At 35.8% G+C, this 19787-nt stretch overlaps 1 protein-coding gene across 1 annotated transcript in view; it reads left to right on the top strand.

Annotated features, from left to right (window-relative positions):
- LOC148951845 (uncharacterized) overlaps positions 1-19787 on the top strand; it is a 223015-nt gene that overhangs the window by 3057 nt on the left and 200171 nt on the right. The window lies entirely within an intron of this gene.

Raw genomic sequence — 19787 nt, 5'->3', positions numbered from 1 at the left:
TTTTTGTTGGATGTTACCTGGTAGATGGTTAAAAAAGCTGGAAATAAACAGAAATTTCCAAATATTGTTTGCAATATCAACATTTACATTTTGATCTTCAATATTGATTTTCGGTCTAGTATATAGATAGGAGACGCCCACAATCAGCTGATTTTGACTTGTTTAATTCTCCATGAATTGATTCAAGCAATAAGAAGTTGCTGAGCATATCAAAGCAAAAGTAACTCATTAAATACCATCCTTGAGAAAGACAATTAGAATTATTCTGCCATTTTTCCACCTGGATGCCTCTATCCAAGTGGTCAAGAGTGCCAAACCTGGGCCATCCTGGCACTGGTTCAGTTGTCTCCCGTACGTTTGGCCACCAGACAAAAGAAAAAGAAAAGTGACCAGGGGAACATTAAAGCTTGTTTTTTGGCTATAAAATTATGAAAGAATATGGTCAGCATAAAAAACTAGAAAATGAATTTCATTAAGGATTAAAAAAAAAATAAAGAGTTTTAATTTCAAATTATACATTAACTGATCAACACCAAAAGTAAGCCGTTCTGCTAATCTTGGTGTTCTACCTTTCAGTGGTGGCTGAAAAGTGGTGGCTGAATAGGGTATCTGTTTTGTTTCATCTAGTATTTTTATTGGCCTTATAAAACCCCATTCTTGCTTTTCTTCTCTTTTGTTTTTATTGTTTGTGATGGCAGGCCAATGGGGTTTGCAAAATTATCTTAAGAGGGAGGGGCTAGAGTAAATTGAAATGCTTTCAAAAATGATTTAAGTTAGTATTTAGAGTTTTAAAGTAGTTTTCAAATTTTTATACTGTGTCTTTTTGAGGAGGAGTAATTCTGCATTAGCAACTGAATAACAATGGAAAGAAACATGATATGCTGCATAATACAGCCTAAAGTAGGTTCTTATTGTTTTAGTGGTTTCCTTTACTTTTTTTTTTATATAGACTTGGGCTATTTCAGGGACCATCAGGAGGGAGGGGAGGAGGATGCATTGCTGGAAAAGCAACCATGAAACTTGGAAATAGTATTAAAGAAAAGTCTAATGGTACATTTTGTAGCCTATTTCTGTTACCTGTTTCATTCATCAAATATTTGGACATGATTTTTAGCACATGATAACACTAAATTATGGTAATGAATGATTATTTCAGCCTAGTGTTGAGGTGCTTATTGCTATCTTGGAAACAAGTTGTATTAGGAGAATGAAACATAAATCATACCCAAGAAAAATGTTTCCAAGGTCTTTTTTCCAACTCTTAGAAAATGGCATAGAAGACAGTTTGCTTCAATGCTACTTATACCAGGTTACAAGGCCAGAAGAACAGCTTTTCTGGAAGAAATATATTAATATAGAAAAAGTAGTACCATTAAATTCTCTATTTGATGCTTTTTCCAAATATAATAGCACTGTTTCTTTTTTGCTAAAGTGCTAAAATATTGCATCTAAGATCTCTATTCTTTCTGCTTAGATAATCATTTCTTTTTGCTTCATCAAAGTGCTATGACTTACAATTCATTGAAATAAAATATATTGCTTCTAGTGTATAGGTAGAAAGAGGTGCTTATGATAAATAAGGAAGTCTTCACATGTGGAATGTGAGCATGAAATTAGGGGATATAGAGTTGTGTTTTTTTGGGTATATAGGTGGGTTGTAGTACCCATCATAAATAAGAAAAATTGTACCATTTCCCTGCCGGAATTGTGTTGTGCATGAGAATCCTCTCGATCCTGGAACTTGCAGGTGTAAATTTCAAGTAAGTCATTGGTAAAAAGTTTTTTGGGGAACCAATATTTTTGTCTTTCTCTTTTTCATGCGTTTTAGGTTTGATAGGTGTCAATAATTTACTTCTATAATTAAGATGCAATGAAAATACAATAATATATAAAATTTGTAATTTAATGAGAAGAAAAAACACCTTTGCTAATAAAAGTCCAAACATTTGTGTTTCACATCTGGAAGCCTTTATCAGCAGAAAAAAAAATAATAGAATGGTTGCAAACATATCTAGATATAAAAGTTCACATGTAGTAGAAAATAATACAAAAAGATATGAAAACACACAAATGCTGTACAAAACTCGAAAAAAAAAAAAATCACAAATGGTGAGCTACAGTAGTTGTTAATAAGCAAATTGCATATAATTTCCAAAAAAACACGAGGCCAAAAATACAATCTCCATAATGTCTACATACTGTAAATTAATTAACAAAAAGTAATTCTAAAAGAGCAGTTTTTCAAAGAAAAGAAAGAGCTAAATGAAACCAAAGGTGAATAGAAATGAAGTTGTATAATAATTCAAATTTGAAACAACAGAAATCGTTATAGTATTGATGAATATGACAATGAAGACAAATGGACATTACAATGAATTATCAAGTCAGACTTGAAACAAACAGAAATTAGTACAAGCAGAATTTTTGCAATTTTGGATGTAAATCTAGATGCTCTGAAAATACCTTTTTTTAATTGGTGTTCTTTTGTTTTTGATTTAAGAACAATAAAGCTACTGATATTCTTTTTATTTGGTTATTTTTACTTTTTTGTTAATTCTTTTGTGTTGTAGTCTTTGTTTCGGAATTTTTGTCATTTACCTATTGCATTACATCTCTATTAGTCCTGTGAGGGAGCCGTCCAATTGGCATAGAGATGCTGAATTGCTGTATCTCCAATTCCTGATGATGACAGTCTGAATGATACCATGATCTGTCCCAGATTAACCAAATTCCCGAACTGATTTCCAGCTGAGTGATGATTTTCTGACAGTTGAAAGAAAGCAGAAACCCATGCCTTCTAGTAGCCCCCTGAAATAATAAAGGCCCCTGATCAATCCCAGCTATTGATATTAAGAACAGACCCATTATTCTTTTTGCCCTAACTTTGAAGGAACAACCTTTTGCTGCCTAAAATATTGCTAGCATTATAATGAACATCTTCAAACCTTTAAATGTAGTTTCACTGTGAGTACAACAGAAATGATTCTTGACAGTTATGCTCCAAGACAGAAAAGATGCATGCAACACCATTACTGAAAATAGAATTGACAATATCTCTGTTATACCTGAATGGTGGAAATCTCATTCCAAAAACACAGAAATTAGTCATAGACTGTATAGTGTCCCAAGCGCAGTGTCAACAGAAGACCTGAAAGGTGGTCTCATGATTAATAAACAGGAAATGTTAAGAGTCCTTGAAGCCCATTGCATGGACAAGCCTGACTCCAGGGGGCCACAAACTAGTAAGAGTGTCCTTTTTATATTACTGGCTATTGATCATTTGGACTGTTAGTTCCTTTTTGGCCAATTCAAAGCTTATAAAACTTATGAAGGAAAGCCTCTCCAATACTCAAAATGTTTGAGAATTGAACATGGAACTAAGAACTATGCTACCTATGAGTACCAAAGTGTCCGCTATTAGCAACCACCTTTTTCCCTCTGAAATAAAATATACTGCAAATTGCTAAATGTACCAACTGTGGTGGTAAAAATCAGTCCAGTGATAGTAGGCTAAGCCCAAAGTATGCTCAATGTGCCAAAGTCCTGACAATGTCCTATCAAAAAAGAAAAAAAAAATCCAGTAGCTACTATAGAGCATGTTAGGCTTGCCAAGGGGCCCTCCCCAAGATTAAGCTAAGGAACTGAACTATAACCTTTTACCCAGCCTCTGGTTCCATACCCCAAACAATAACCACAGTCAGGTTTTCCTATCTCCTATTGAGTTATCTCATCCTCAGTGCATCAATGAGCACTCAAATGAAAATAATGCCCATCAAACCCTCAAAAATCTTAGATCTGACCATAGCTTATTGTCTGCCCTAGTTACAACCCCATCTAGCAAACCCACACAAGCCAACATATACCATACCAACAAAAGATAGAAATCTCTGGTTGCACAACCTATTAAATAAGTTGTATCAGTGGACCAATTCATCCAATAAAATATGCCCAAAGCACTGAAAGCCTGCATAGCAAAACATATTGCTGCATGCTACTTTTCTAGCTCCATTTTTCAAGAAATAGAAAATGACTTGTCATCAATTCTTTCTAAGTATCAAGCTTGTCACCTATTCAACTCCAACCATAAAAATTAAACTGCAGATTCTACAATTTAATTGTATTTATCTTAATCCAGATAAGCTTGGAGATCTCATCTCTTATGCTACAAATAATAAAATTGGAATTATGTTTTTGCAAAAGAAAAATCTTCACCAGTTTAAAAATTAGGTTCTTGTGCTATTATAAAGACAGATCAACCAAGAAAAAAAGGAGAGGGAGTAGCCATTTTTGCACATGGTTCAATCCCTCACTTCCCACTACCCTCAAGACTCCACTGCTACTGCTAACAACTCACTGTAGTGCCAAGCTGCCTGAGGCCAACACAACTACGCACACTCCTCCTCCATTCCAATTTGTTCAAAGCCTCTCGCTTTACACCCTCCCAAGAAGTTGCCGTTTCCCCTAAGTTTTTCTTTACATCATTCCACCTCAACCTGACGACCTGCTTCTCATTTAGTCCTAGACAGTTGGTCAAAAAGGGCAATCTTTGGAAACCTGTCATGCTTCACCTGTAGAACTTTCCAACTGTGAAGAAAACGCCCTGAGTCTGGGCTATTATACTTTAAACTCTACAGAGATGAAATTTATGTTATAGGCATAACAATTAATATAGGTAATGGAAATAGATTGGCTGTAAATCTGCATTGTTCAAGTGAGTGTAATGACAGACAACATGTTCTGGAGACTGGGCTATCAGTGGGCAACATTTTGTTTTTGGTAATTTCAATGCACATAGCCCACTTTGGGAACAAATTGCATTAGCAATATAGCAGGAAGAGGCATAGAGAATATTTTGGCTAGTTTTCCTATTCAGTTGTCAGGCCTGTTATAATATTAGTTCCAACTCTATCTCAACTATTGACTTGCTACTTGATCCATCATTATATCACGAAAATGTCCAGATTGTCCCAAATTACAATCAGATCACTCTACTATACTTGCAGCATTTCATGCTATATGTGCTTCTAAGCCTCACATACCAACCTATATCAACTCCAAAGGCAACTGCACTCTTTTTTTTAGATATATTGAAGGCAGTAGATTTTACCTTTGTCTCAATTAATTCTGATGATGACCATAATATGATGTAACCAAATTACAAAATGGTTTTTGTTCATTGAACTCGGGCTATGAGAAAAAAACTCATTAATGTGTGTAATCCCACTTAGAAAAAAGTAGGCTTATCTCTGACCCAATTATACATGAAGAAACGAGTATAATCGCAGAGAGTCACTGGAAGTATTTTCAATCTAATGTAAGCCTCACGAGATACATGATAAGGACTTGAATTAGCAAGTATTCTAATAGCAATATTTTGCAAAACTTGGAGCAGACAAAGGATTGAGGAGAAAATCCCTAGCCATATTGAACTACAATACAAAATATAAGGGTGGATTAAATTAAAATATTATATACGGATTATTTGCTTCAGGAAACAATGTTTTCGAATTATACCAAAATTTCTACCTAATTTATCAGAAACTTTCTCAATATGACCTCTAATAAGAGCAATTCATCTACATTTAATATTAAGGCATCAAACACTTGAAGTCCTCCATATTACAAGGCCCCCAGCTTCAAATGAGGATACCCATGGATAATATTTACCAGACCATCCAAAAACTACAAAATTGAACTTAATTATAATTAATAACAATTTTATTGCACCTCATCCAGATAGATATCCACTGAATGGTTTTAGACAAGGAAGTAACCAACAATTCAGTCATTTTTGCAGCACAACTAGAGATGTGTCATCAACAAGGATTGGGAGAGAAACATTAATCTCTTTATTGGTAAAGCCTGAAACCTGATTCGCAAGTGGCTGACAAGAAGAAGAAAGATCATTGATGTTGTTTTGACCTGAGGAACATAGTAAAAGCTTACGAAAAAATTAAGCAAGAAAAACCAGGCTTTAATTTTGATAAAACAGTGAAACAAAAATAAATAAAGACAATCAACACTTTAATTGAAAAATATTCCAAATATTTCGGCTCCACGTCCAGGGGCCCTTCTCAATGGAAAAAAAAGTTAAAAAAAAATAACATAAACTAAAACGACAACTAAACACTACGAAACAAATATATAAACAAATAAGAAACAAAATTACATTACAAACGTCAGTGCTTGAAGTTTGTTTGTAATGTGAGTTTGTTTATTTATTTATATTCTTTTTTGCTGTGTTTAGTTGTCGTTTTAGTTTAGTTTATGTGTGTTATTTAAAAAAAAAATGTTTTCATTGAGAAAGGCTCCTGGACGTGGGACCGAAATATTCAGAATATTTTTTAATTAAAGTGTTTATTTGTCTCTATTTATTTTTGTTTCACTGCTTTACTAAAATTGAAACCTGTTTTTTCTTGCTTTAATTTTTTCGTAAATGGAAAAGCAGTGTGGTGTGAGAAATTATTTATAGTAAAAGCTATGGAAAAACTTGGCTTCAGATTGGTTGGTAAAAGTTTTCATCTAAGTAGATTGAAAAACGAATAAATTGCTGGAAATTTCTACACTTCAGGGTTCTAGACTAGGTTTGAAAATCAATGTAAAGAATTACTTGCTAGCATACTTAAATTAGAAATAAATTACGATAAAGAGGGGAAGTTAATTAGTTAGAAAATTGACCAAATGGATACCATCATTTACCATGGTAACATTAAGAATTAATTACTATCATGTTCAAATTAAGAACAAATTGAGACAAATGGGTGAAGTTAGTTAGTTAGTTAGAAAATTGACCAAGCAGATAAGTTTATTTACCATGATAGCATTAAGAATTAATTACCGTCACATTTAAATTATGAATAAATAAAAAAATTGACCAGGTGCTTACCTTCATTTACAATGGTAGCATTAGGAATTAAGTACTGCCATATTTTAAATTAGGAATAAATTAAGACAAAGAGGTGAGGTTTGTTAGTTAGAAAATTGACTAGGTCAACAACTTCATTTACCATGGCAGTATTAAGAATTAACTACTGTCATATTTAAATTGGGATTAAATTAATGCAAAGAGGTGAAGTTAGTTAGGAAACTGATGAAATGAATAACTTTATTTACCATGGTAGGACTATTAGTAAGGATGATGCAAAGAATAGCAAGGAAGAAGCAATGGGTAGAATATTGAAGATGCAATGTATTTTTGTGCTTGAAAAAAGTTTAGATGGATAGCAAGATAGAAATATGGGAACTTCGAAATGTTGAAGAAAATATGGTAGATACTTTCTACAGGAGCTGTATAAGGAAGGGCTTAGGTATCTGTTTGAATGACTATATATCAAACAATGAACTGAATGCAAAATGTGATTTGAACCCAGTTTCTAGTTTTGCCATGATGCAAGGTTGAAAGGGGCTAAGTCTCATTTTAGGGATGGTGCATGATAGGTCAACAAAAATAGGTTTTTTTTTTTTTTGAAATTCCTCTCTTTAAAAAAAGTAGAATGTCCTTGAACTGAGCTTGGAGAGTCCTTTAGTGAGAATTTGTAGGGGTTTGAAACTTCATGAGAGGGAGTAAAAGTGCAGCTTTGTTCAAAATAGAACAGGGTAGAGGAGGAGTATCCACAGCTGCACTGGGGGTTTGAGTGGATTAAGAATTAACCCAGCAAAGACCAATGTGATGTGTGACAATTCTCAGAGTTCCCTTTTTATATACTACTACTACTAACAACTCACTGCAGCACCCATTTCCTTTAAATCTTTCTTTATGACGTCCTCCCATCCCAGACGGGGACGACCTGCTTTCCTTTTAGCCCTAGACGGTTGGTTGAAAAGAACAATCTTTGGCAATCTGTCATCCTTCATCCGCACAACATGCCCTAGCCACCTCAACCTTTCTTTCATTATAGCCCTAGAGAGCGGTATCGAACCACATTTTTCGTATAGCCTATTGTTTGAAATACGGTCAGTCAGCCGGGTACCCAGAACAATACTTAAGCAATTTCTCTGGAAAACATCTAGCAAATCTTCATCCACTTTTTGGAGCGTCCATGCTTCAGAGCCATATTTGACCACTGTCATCACTGTAACTTCTAATATTCTTCTTCTTCTATTTAACAGCAAGCGGGCTTTTCAGTAAAACTATTTAGCCCTTTTCCTTTTGCTTCACTCTGTGGGCTACAGAGCTACTGGCTTGATTGCCTCATATTTATTATATATATTCAGATATCTTTCAGTAGATCTTTCAACTCTAGGAGTTCAAATATAAGATGATAGATGTCGATTTCTATGCTCTGTGTGCAGGTATAGTTGGCTAGGCTCTTGGGTGATAGTGGGATTTTGTGGTGTTTGAAGTATTTTAGCAGTTTAGAAAGCAAGGTATGTTGTGCAGACGTCAGCATATTACATTCAAATAGACAATGGTCAATTGTTTCATTATTCATATTACAATGTCTGCAAAGAGGGGACTGGGGAATCGAGCCACTTGAATTAGAAAACTTATATGAGAATGCAAGGAAATTTAGTCCATTTGTTCCAGAACGAATTCTATGATAGATTTTAAAAAGATACTTATTGGGAAAGGAGGAGAGGATAGGATTAATCTTTTTAAAATTAATATCTGATAGCCTCCATTGGTAAATATCTCTAATTGGGATTGGTCTCCCACTTGGCTGGTCAATATTTATAGCATTTTTTGCTATTTCGTCAACCTGATGATTACCACTTATGCCAGAGTGGCTAGGAATGTACTGAAAGTAAGTTTTTATGCCACTTGAAGCAAGATTATCAATAATACTGTGACAATGATAAGTGTCAATGTCCAACTTATATTGAGGAGCTAAGGCCAGCAACTCAAGGCTTGATAAAGAGTCGGAATAGATGATAATATTATTCGAATTTTCAATCAAAGATTGGTTTTGCTTAAGGTGTTCTAATGCTATGATTATGGCATTTAACTCAGCAGACATTATAAGTAAATTATTAAATAATCTCTCGCCCATTGCAATTTTCAGGTGAGGAAGGAAAACACCACTTGCAACCTTCTCATTCATTTTTGATCCATCAACAAATATTTGGAAGTGATTCTTATAGGTAATTGTATTAAGTTCTGCGAATTTTTTCTGGACAAAAGCAATGGAGGTTAAATCTTTATTCCATTTTGAAAATTCAGTATTTATTATGGGAAATGACCTATTCCATGGAGGGGATTGGGGGAAAGTAGGTGCAATAGACTTTGCTGGTACAGGGAACTTCTTTTGAATATTGTCATACTCATCTGCAATACGCTACCTCTATACATGGCTGGATTTCTTAACCAATTATGTAATGTGTGTGAGCTATTTGATTCAATTTTTGTAAGATGTTTTATCAAGAGAAAGCTACGTCTCTCCCTTATTGTTGTTAATCCACTCTCCATAAGCAGAAACTTGGTGCTTGTGGGTTTCCTAAGACCAAATATGAGACGTATTATATCATTTTGTGTTGTTTCAATTTTTTGCATCTGGGTCTTTGCACATGCACCATAGACAATGAGCCCATAGTCAATATGAGGTCTTATATGTGATTTATAAAACTGGAGTAAGGTTTTCTCCTTACAACCCCAGGGTGTGGAAAGAAGTCTTTTTAGTATATTTGCTTTTCTATAACATTTTTTTATTGTGTTTGAAATGTGGAGGTGGAAATTAAGTTTTTGGTCAAGCATGAGACCTAGGTAATTAATATTATTATCTTCTGGAATACGGTAGTTGTTTTATTTAGAGTTAGTTTTGTATTAACATGGTTTCGCTTCTGGTGAAATTGGATTATTTTTGACTTGGTGGGTGCAATGGGTAAATCTGAATGTTGAGAGAATTTTTCAAGCTGGAAAAGTGACTTTTGCAGATTTGACTGTGCTATCTGAAAGGTGTTGCCAGATGACCATAGCACCAGATCATCAGCATATTGTAGATTCATATGGGGTAGGTTCATGTCCCTGAGATATAGGGCAAATAGGAGGCAACTGAGGACTGCTCCCTGAGGTAGGCCTTTGGATATTGTCTTTTGGGGTGAAGAGGCTGAACCAACACAAACAATGAAACTTCGCACTTCTATGAAGGATTTAATAAAGGATACTAGCTTAGGAGGTACTCCAAGGTTTGCAAGTTTATTTAAAAGGATTTGGTGGTTCACATTGTCATATGCTCCTTCAAAATCTAGGAAAGCTGCCACTAGGATATTATTTATTGAGAAAGATTCATTTATTGCATTTGTTAGCAAAATGAAAGCATCTGTTGAGGAGTGGTATTTCCTGAATCCAGTTTGAGTGTGTGGGATCATGTTATTTTTCTCAACAAACCAGAGGAGTCTGTGATAAATCATTTTCTCCATTATTTTCCCCATCACAGGAGTAATCATTATGGGCCTATAAGACTCAGGGTTATCTTTTGGTTTATTTTTCTTTAGGATTGGTAGGAGGGACGAACATTTCCATATATTGGGGAACCTAGACGATGCCCAAGCGTAATTATAACAATTTAGCAGTTCTTGTTTGTATGAAGGTGTGAGATTCTTTATCCATGTAGGGTGTATATTGTCATAGCTGCTGCTAGTTTTGGACCTAATATGATGTATTGCACTATTCAATTCCTGGATTGAAAATGGATTAGTTATGTACTCGGATCCTGGGCGTGGTTGGTAACAAGGGTTCATAGGAATTTTGGACAGATTGCTTTGATTATTTGATGTGAGCTTATTAACAAAAAGAGTTGCAAATAGGTTAACCTTTTCATTATCATTTTCATAATGGGTATTATTATGTATAAGTTCATACAGGAATGGGTTGGGAGAAGTCTTTTTCCCACATATGTGGCTTATGACTTTATGTATAATTGGCTCATGCGTTTCTCTGGAGAGATTATTTGCAAAATTATTCCAGTATTTATATTTAGCATCTATTATAGTCCTTTTTAGATTAGACTCTGCTTGTAATTTCTTTAAATATGTAGTAGGTGTTGGTTTTCTTATGAATTCTGTCCTAGCTGCCTTTTTTATCCTCCATTTATTTAGGCACTCATTTGTCCACCATGCTTTAGGAATTTGTTTAGGGAAAGTTTTCTTAGGTGTTATCCTGGGGATAGCATGATTAGCTGTATTTATTAGTAAAGATGTCAACGCTTCAGCATGTGTGTCAACTGTTGTGTTAGAAATGCATGAACTTTGGGTGAAACCTGTAATTTCATCATTTAGCTTATTTTGGAAAATAGACCAATTTGCTTTAGTGTTGATATATTTGGAGGTATGAGATGAAGTTTCAGTAGGTTCATTAAGGGAGCAAACTATAGCAAAGTGGTCTGTACATAGACTATCAATTTTATTTATGTAAATTTTGTTCAACAAATTTAATGACACAATTTGTAGGTCAATTGTGGAGAATTTGCCACTTTTGGGGTTGAAATATGTATTCAGGTTTGTAGGGGTAGAAACAGCTAATTCATTATTATTTGAAGTCATATGCTCAATAAATTTACCAGCTTTATTTGCTGGTTTATTCCCACACAAAGGCTGTGGGCATTGAAATCACAACAAATAATGACATTTTTTAACATATTAGGATTATTTATATAATTAAAAAAATCCTTGGCATCTGTAGTTTGGCCATTAGGGTTATAAAAGCTTATTATGTAGGTTTTTAAATTATTCAGCCAAACACTTATACCAATTACATCAATATCATTTTCAAAATCTGGAAAATTGATGCCACAAAATTTTATATTATTATTAACTAATAAAGCTACACCACCTCCTTTTCTCTCTGAAGATCTATCCTTTCTCAGGATAGTATATCCCAGAGACTTAATTTGTTGATTTTGGGTTAAATGAGTTTCCTGGAGGCAAGCAATATTAATGGAATTATTATTCATAAATGATATTAGTTCATTTAGCTTATTTTCTGTGAGTGATCTTACATTCCATTGGAGTATTGATATATGTTGTATTGTTGATTTATTCTTCATATAACTGTGTATCAATGTTCAGCTCTGTTAAAAGTAAAGCAAGATTTTTTTTTTGCTTGAATTAGCATACCATCTGGGATGTAGATTTTTGCCGATTCTGAAATAATTTTTAGTTTCTGTAGTGGATGTATGTTCATGGCATGCACTGCATTACAGTTTAGAATGAATAAGTATATATTTGGGGATTGCATTTTTGGTAGTGCATCCTGTTTTTTGGTTAAGGGATTGATTCCTGGTAGTGTTTCTGGTTTGTTTCTTCTTGGGAGGGAGGGCCAGGCTGGCCTCATCTCAACGGAAAAGGAGGCTTATTGGCTTGGTGATTCCTTCTGATAGGGATTTGAGCTAGGGGGCCGAGAAGATGGTGTTTTATATGGGGTGCTTCATGCATTGGGGGCATTTGACAAGGGGGTTTTGGTTGGTTTCATTACAGGCTTTATTTGGTATTGTTGGGCAGCATTTGCTTCCATTGCTGCAAAGGGGTATGGGATGACCTTCTCTGTTGATATTTGGAGTGTTAGAGCTCTTTTCTTGTATGCAGGGCATAATGATTTATTTGTAGATTCATGTGGGCCTTTGCAATTGATGCATGTAGGCTGAGTGTTGTTGCAAGTTGTCAGCTCTTTAGGATGGAAAGATTTACAATTAATACACTCTTGGAGAATTTCATTGCATTTTTTTGTCGTGTGTCCCAGTTTGAAACACTTCTGACACTGAATAGGCTTAGGTTTGTATTCCTTGTGTGGTTTGATTTGCCCAAATAGGAATTATTTTTCTGGGATATCAATTTTATCCTTTAGTGTGAATAAGAAGGATCTACTATTTTTTAGGCCATTTGAGTTAGATTTTCCTATTTTGGTAACATCCTCAACTGGGATTGTGTTTCCAGCCCTATCTGAGAGGGCTTCTTTTAACTCCTGAATTGGTATTTCTAGGGGAACATTATAAACTACTATTTTTGTTGGTGATTGTTTTGGGTTCCAATTAGATGCAATAATTGGGGTATTCAGAAGGGATTTAAGGTTAATTATTGTATCTGCTGATTTCTGATCTTCTACAGCTATTAGCAGAGATCCATCACGGTTAATGTTAAGAGAGAACATTGATTTTAGCAATTTAAAAATTGCAACTCTTATTGCAGTGATCATTTTTATTTCAAAGAGGGTAGTGGGAGTTATTTTAAGGTAAATTCCTAAGTTTTTGGAGGGAGGATCTTGGGCAGGGAGAGGGGAAATGCTTTTAGTTGGGGAGATTTTTTTCTTTTTTTAGAACTTCTAGAGAGGACCCCTTGAAACCCATTATCATCGTTTATGGTTACATTAGCCCCTACACTTATCATTGTCCTATTCTCCGAATTGGAGCTATCATTAGAACTTTGAGATAGGGTGCTTGACCAGCCAGGATGGGTATCTTTCACTATGACACTTTCACTGGAATTTGATTTGGGATCTGGGTGGACTTTTTTTTGGAGGACTTCTAATCATTGCCTATTGGAAAAAGCTTTAAACACAAAAATAAAACTAAAACAAGAAGGAAGAATAGATGATATCAAACCATCTGTACTATACAATGGGGAGGATAAACACCACAGTATAGTCCTGAGGATGACTTGAGCAGAATTGGTTTGGTACAACTGCTGATTAGAAGAGATAATAATCACAAGAAAATATATTTCGATTTTATTATAAGGTAAACTGTTCAGTTTTAATTCAAGCGATTTTCAATTCTGATATTCTAATCTTGGTTTGCAGACTTATTTTCCTATTCTTCCAAACTTTTTTTAACTGTGAAAAAACACCCTGAGCTTTGGCTATTCTACTTTTAACATCTTCACTGCTCTCACCATCTTTACTAATAATACTACCAAGGTAAGTGAAGCTGCCCACCTGATCAATCCTTTCATTACTCAACGTTACCTTTTCATCTTCACTTATTCCTAGCCTTAGTGACTTAGTCTTCCTAACATTAATTTTCAAACCAATTCTAGCATCCTGAACTCCCAAAACCACTAAAACTTCGTTCATTTTGCTCACACTTTCATCTAGGATGCTTAAATCATCATCATAATCCAAGTCCAGGAGACTTATTCCTCCCCATTTGATTCCGTGGTCTCCCATTGCCTTTCCTGTGCTCCTTAAAACAAGCGGTGTTATTCTTGTACATAGCGCTAATCACTTTAATGTATTTGTCTGGTATACCATACAAGGATAAAACCTTTACCAAAGCTCTTTTATCAACAGAATCGAACGCTTGCTCATAATATAGGAAACTGAGGACCAAATGTCTTTGAAAACTCAGGCACTTCTCAATTATTAGCCCAAGAGTGAAAATTTGGTCGATACATCCTCTACCTTTTCTCAAACCGCACTGTTCTTCTCTTAAAACTTTGTCTATGGCATCTCTCAGTCTAAAAAGTATCACATTATTAAGTAATTTACTACCTACAGAGACCAGACTGACCAGACATAATCTTCAGTAAGACCAGACATAATCTTCAGTAACTTATTTCTAACCTCAGAGCCACCATATTTAAGAAACTCATTTACCACCCTATCAGCACCGGACCCTTATTATTTTTTAATCCTTTTAGTACTGTTGCTAATTCTTCCTGACAAAACAAATCTTCTTTCACATCCAAGGTATCACAAATTTTTTCATTTTCCTCTATAGCTTTTCCTGCAACTCTATCTTGGTTAAGCAAATTCCCAAAATGTCCGGCCCATTTCTCTTTGGTTCTTTCCTTATCGCTAATTGCGGCCCCATTCCTATCTTTAACTGGGCTAAGTCCGGATTGACTACTCCCTCTCAATTTCTTAACATGCCAGTACAATATTTTACTATTATGCCGTCTAGCTGCATTTTCCAGATCCTCGGAAATTTTATCCATGGAATCCACTTCACACCTCCGTAGTTCATATTTTAATGCTTTCTCCACCTCCTTTACATTCCTTTTGTTTTCATATGATCTATCACTCATATAATTCTTGTACAAGTCCTTTCTCCTTTCTATTAAACATACAGCTTTTTCACTAATATTCTTAGCTGCAGTTCTAGCTTTCTTCCCTAACACACCTTCAACAACTTCACAAATTATTTTTCTAAAAGGATTCCAACCATCTTCCACATTATCAAATTTTAAACTCTTAAGTTTAGTATTGAACTGTTCCTGTAATGTTTCTCTCAAATTCTGATCCTGAAGTCTACTAACATCATAACTTCCCGGGAGGTAGTTACCCTTCCGATATTTAAGCTTTAAATTAACCCTTGCCACTACTAGATGGTGATATTTACTTTTAACATCAATAACGGCACTCCTGTATACCCTAGTATCTTGTATTGATCCTGCGAGTCTTCGGTTTACTATAACATAATCAATAAGGTTTGCTGTCTTACCATCACGTGAATACCATGTTAACTTATGAGCCATTTTATGACCAAACACCGTATTGGTTATAACTAGATTGTTATCAAACAGTTCGTGGTAACGAACTGTAAGTAAGGAGCGACCCAGCTCAATGGTAACCGAAACTGCAGTTTTTTATTGTTTAAAAAAATAAGAGCTGTGAGAAATTCAAACTTTAGCGTAAAGAGCGAGGCGTTGACTTGAGTTTACTTGCTTTATTTACTAATAATTACAAAATAAACTATATACAAGCAACCGCCCGGGTAAGGCTCAAAAATCCTGATGAAGGACGGCTGCAACCCTCTAATTCTCAACCTCTCAAAATTACAATTCTCAAAAAAAAAAAAAAATTGGTGCCCCTTTCATATACGGAATAATTTCTGTTCGTTTTAAGTTTTAACGTCGTTCCTTACTTTCAGTTAAAAAAACTTGTTTTTTTTATTTAATACCTACAAAATTGCAAAAGTCTGTATCCATTACTGTTTTCTTTTCCTACACCAAATTTACCTAAGCTGGGATACCATCTATCCTTATTTCTACCAACCTGGGTGTTAAAATCTCCCAGTAAAAACATCATATTTCTACCTGAGACCCTGTCTATTTGCTCCTGTAACTGTAAGTAAAATTCATCTGAGTCACTAGTATCTCCGTCAGTCGGTTCTACCGGGGTGCATACTACTATAACTGACACCCTTAACTTTTTAGTCATAAAATGAGCAATTAGTATTCTATTATTAATACCTTCACAGCCTAAACAAGACTTAGCAGCCTCATTATTCATCATGATCCAAGGCCGTATCCAGGGGGGGGGGTTACCCGGTTTGAACCCCCTCCGAAATTTTTGACCGAGTCGAAAATAAGTTGAAAATTAGTAAAACCTAGGTAAAAATCAGTAAAATTAGTCGAAAACTGAGTCAAAAATTAGTACCCCCCCCCCGAAAAAGTCAAAAATTAGTAACCCCCCCCCCCGAAAAAAAATCCTGGATCCGCCCTTGTCATGAGCCCTACTCCCTGTCTATGTACCCTATCCTTCCTGCCTGAGTAAACAAATTCTATATCACCTAATTTCATACTTCCTACCCCTGGAATATGAGTTTCTGAAACTCCTAATAAATCCAGTTCGAGTCGTCTGAATTCGTCAGTCAAAATGTGGATACGATAGTCATTTTTTAACGTCGTAACATTCCAAGTTCCAATTTTCTTGTTCTTTAAGTCATTGAAATTATTTTCGCCACAGGAAAAGCAATGATCCCGGATACCAGTGCAGGACGGGGATCACATATCTTCTCAAGTCTACACCGAAGTGCTTAAGCCGGCTTAGAACCGGACAGCAAGCAGTCCCTGGGACCTCTATGAATGGAGGCTTTGTGTAACCCTGGGCCCATCTTGGTCACAACATGGTTTTCAGCACTTTGCGGTGCTCTTCTATCAACAAGAGTCGAAATCCTGCACAGACAAGCTCAAGCCTATTGCCTCCGACTCATTATATATTCATGCCTACAAATATTATGCTACTACGGGGAGGCAGCTCATAATAGATAAATTAGCTTGGAAGGGGTTTTTCAGCCTGAAGACGCCCATCAAAACAAACCAAGCCCAGAAGAATTGTCCATTAGTCAGAATCCCGTGCGAATGCTGTGTCGTTTACTAGGCTATAATTTTCTAGAAGGGCGCCACTCCTCAAGTGGGAATAGAGCTAACCGCAAGGTCCCCAGTCTTGCAGGCATCCCAAAAAGGTCGAGGCAGCCCTTTGCAGAGGCCGTTGTCCATAGATCTGGATCTTACGCCCTGCCGCAGTTGTCCTCCTATAGAGGATCCTCCCGCGATGGTATTATGCATCACCATTCAATTTAATCCATTACTGGGAGAAGGTTTGCAACTCATGGGACTTGTGGACACACCGGTGGGTCCTATTTAGTGTACGTTTGAGGGGCCTTCTTCCTCCTCCGCCTGTATTTATAACCCTGGGTGAGGGTGCCCCAGTTTCTATTATGAACCCCAGGGACAACGTTCCCTCCTTGGTCCGTGCCTCCTATGGGGGTACCCTAAATATTGGAGGGTGTTCCCCTATCGCCACCTGGGGACACTCTGAGTGGCCTGGGGGAGGCCAGGAACATAAAAATGAGCTTAATTAAAAGTATTATGTTTCCTTTAAACATGGAAAATGATATAGTCTTCTGTATGAATTTTTAAACATCAAATTATTATAGAAAAGAATGAACAAAGTTATACAGAAGACTTTGGTTTTCTTATTTAATATAACTTAACATTAGCTTGTAAAACTAATGTCTAGCCGAATATATCCTAGATGGCAAAAGCATTGAGCAAGTTAAAGAATTTGTCTACCTCAGATCCCTTTTGGATTTGAAGCGAGGATCTGATCAAGAAATTGAAAAGTGTATTTGCCTAGCCTCTGCCAGTTTTTCTCAGCTCAATATATCACTATGGAAGAGTCAAAGTATAAGCCTCACTACGAAAATTAGAGTCTATGAGGTGATTGTCAGAAGTACTGTTCTAAATGGGTGCGAAAAACATGGGTCGCCAAAGCTCAAAATATTAGTAAGCTGGATGTCTTTGATCACGACTGTCCTCATTGTATTGCTCTAGCGTCATGAATGAGTATCCAACAAGGAGATCCATGAGTGCTGTAAGAAGCAGCACCCAGTCTCCGAAATTGTAAAGAGACGGTGGCTCTTTGTGGTGGGCTGTTGTTTACACCGTGAAGACTGATGCATCTCAAAGTCTGCTATTAAAGCACGGCCGCTTGGAGATTGGAAACGTCGACCTTGAGGCCAGAAGAAAGATTGGTGGTCAGTGATGAAAAACGACGTAAAACCGCTTGGAGGCTTCTGCCCACCATGTTCAAGTCATTGCACATAACCATGCCTCATTGAAAACTTATGTTGGAAAATTATGGATGCTGGGCGAGGTGGAGTAGCGTCTAGTTCCCGTCAATAGTGAAGTAAGTAAGTGGCAAGGTTGCATGATAAGATGTCACTATGAGAGTAGTTGTAGTATATATGTTGACCTTCTGCAATTAATTTGTAATAAGTCAATATTTTGGAGCTGTTTTAGCATCTAGTAGTCACTGGAGTATGCAAGTTTCCCACCAAATTCACTGCAGAGAGTGTTCCTAATGTAGGTGAAATAGGGTCATCCCAAAGGAACCCATTACAGTATAAAAAAACGCATGTAGCATGAGCTTCTAGAGCCGTTGGCGTTTTGTACTTTATTGATATATCGTTTAAAATCAATTCTAGTTGTTTGTTCTTATTATGTTGCTGTCTTCTTTCACGAAGAAAAAAAAATTTCAGAGTTTTTGGTGCTATTTGTCAAGGGTCACTCAGATACATTTGTCCAAATGAACAGAGTTCAGAGGAGGGAGAGGCTAAATTTTCTCTCTTTAACCAGGATGACCTCTTGTTGGAATTAGAGCCTTAAAGATGCACTTTTTGAGGCCGTCAAAGCTGTCGAGCTAAAACTATAATTCATGAGAATGTTAAGTAATCTTTTGATAAAACTTTAAGTAATATAAGATCAAAAGATTCTAAATCAGCTTCGAATGCATAAAGATGATTCACAATCACCTAGACTTGGAATTATCATAGCTAAAACAGATAAAACTACCAGCTATTTTTGCTATTCAGGAGCAGTATCAGTTAAGAATTTTGCTGGATTCTCTTCTGCCTTTCGCTAATGCACGGAACTATTCCTGAGAAAAATTCCACCAAAACTAACACAGGCACAAGATTGAAATAGGATCTTCATCCCCAAAGATGATAAAATTTCTTGGAACTAGAGGCTCCTATATAAAAACTCAAAGTATTAAAGGGCAAAATTTTGTCAAAACAACATTTGTATTGATAACACAGTACCCTGTCATGTTAGCCATACAAAAGTTAATTTATGATGTTTTCTAGGGATTATGATGGCACTTTCATCTACTCCAAAGGACTTGACTGGCCACAAGTTAAAATCAGTGTCTGTGCTCATTTTGCCATCAGATGAGCACCAGGTGTCAAATACACTAAGCGTCAAGTTGAGGTTATTACTATTAGCTTAAAATAATATATTTATTTTAAGTTGAACTGATTTTGTTTTGAGTGGAATTTAAATAGGGAAAATGCAACAAAAGCATAGTCTATATTTTCTCTTTTTTAAATAAATTACAGTCATAGCCTAAATCTATGGTTTTAAAATAACTTCAACATCCAAGAATGCACACATGCAATTTATTGTTCAAATTAGTGCTTTTTTAGCTCAGATATCTGTTTTTTTATGGAATGTGACCTGTTTTTCAAACACGATTTATAATTATGGATGGGAGAGATACTTGAAAAACGGATCAAGATCCCCCCTCCCCCCCCCCAAAAAGAGTCCAAAAACTTCTCCAAATTTCTGCGTTC

This window comes from Artemia sp. Qi Xiang Cuo, chromosome 5 (genome assembly GCF_049724085.1).
Source record: "Artemia sp. Qi Xiang Cuo chromosome 5, ASM4972408v1, whole genome shotgun sequence".
In the NCBI taxonomy this organism is placed as follows: domain Eukaryota; kingdom Metazoa; phylum Arthropoda; class Branchiopoda; order Anostraca; family Artemiidae; genus Artemia; species Artemia sp. Qi Xiang Cuo.
The sequence above is the reverse complement of the archived record's forward strand: the minus strand, read 5'-3'. Positions and strand labels throughout refer to the sequence as shown.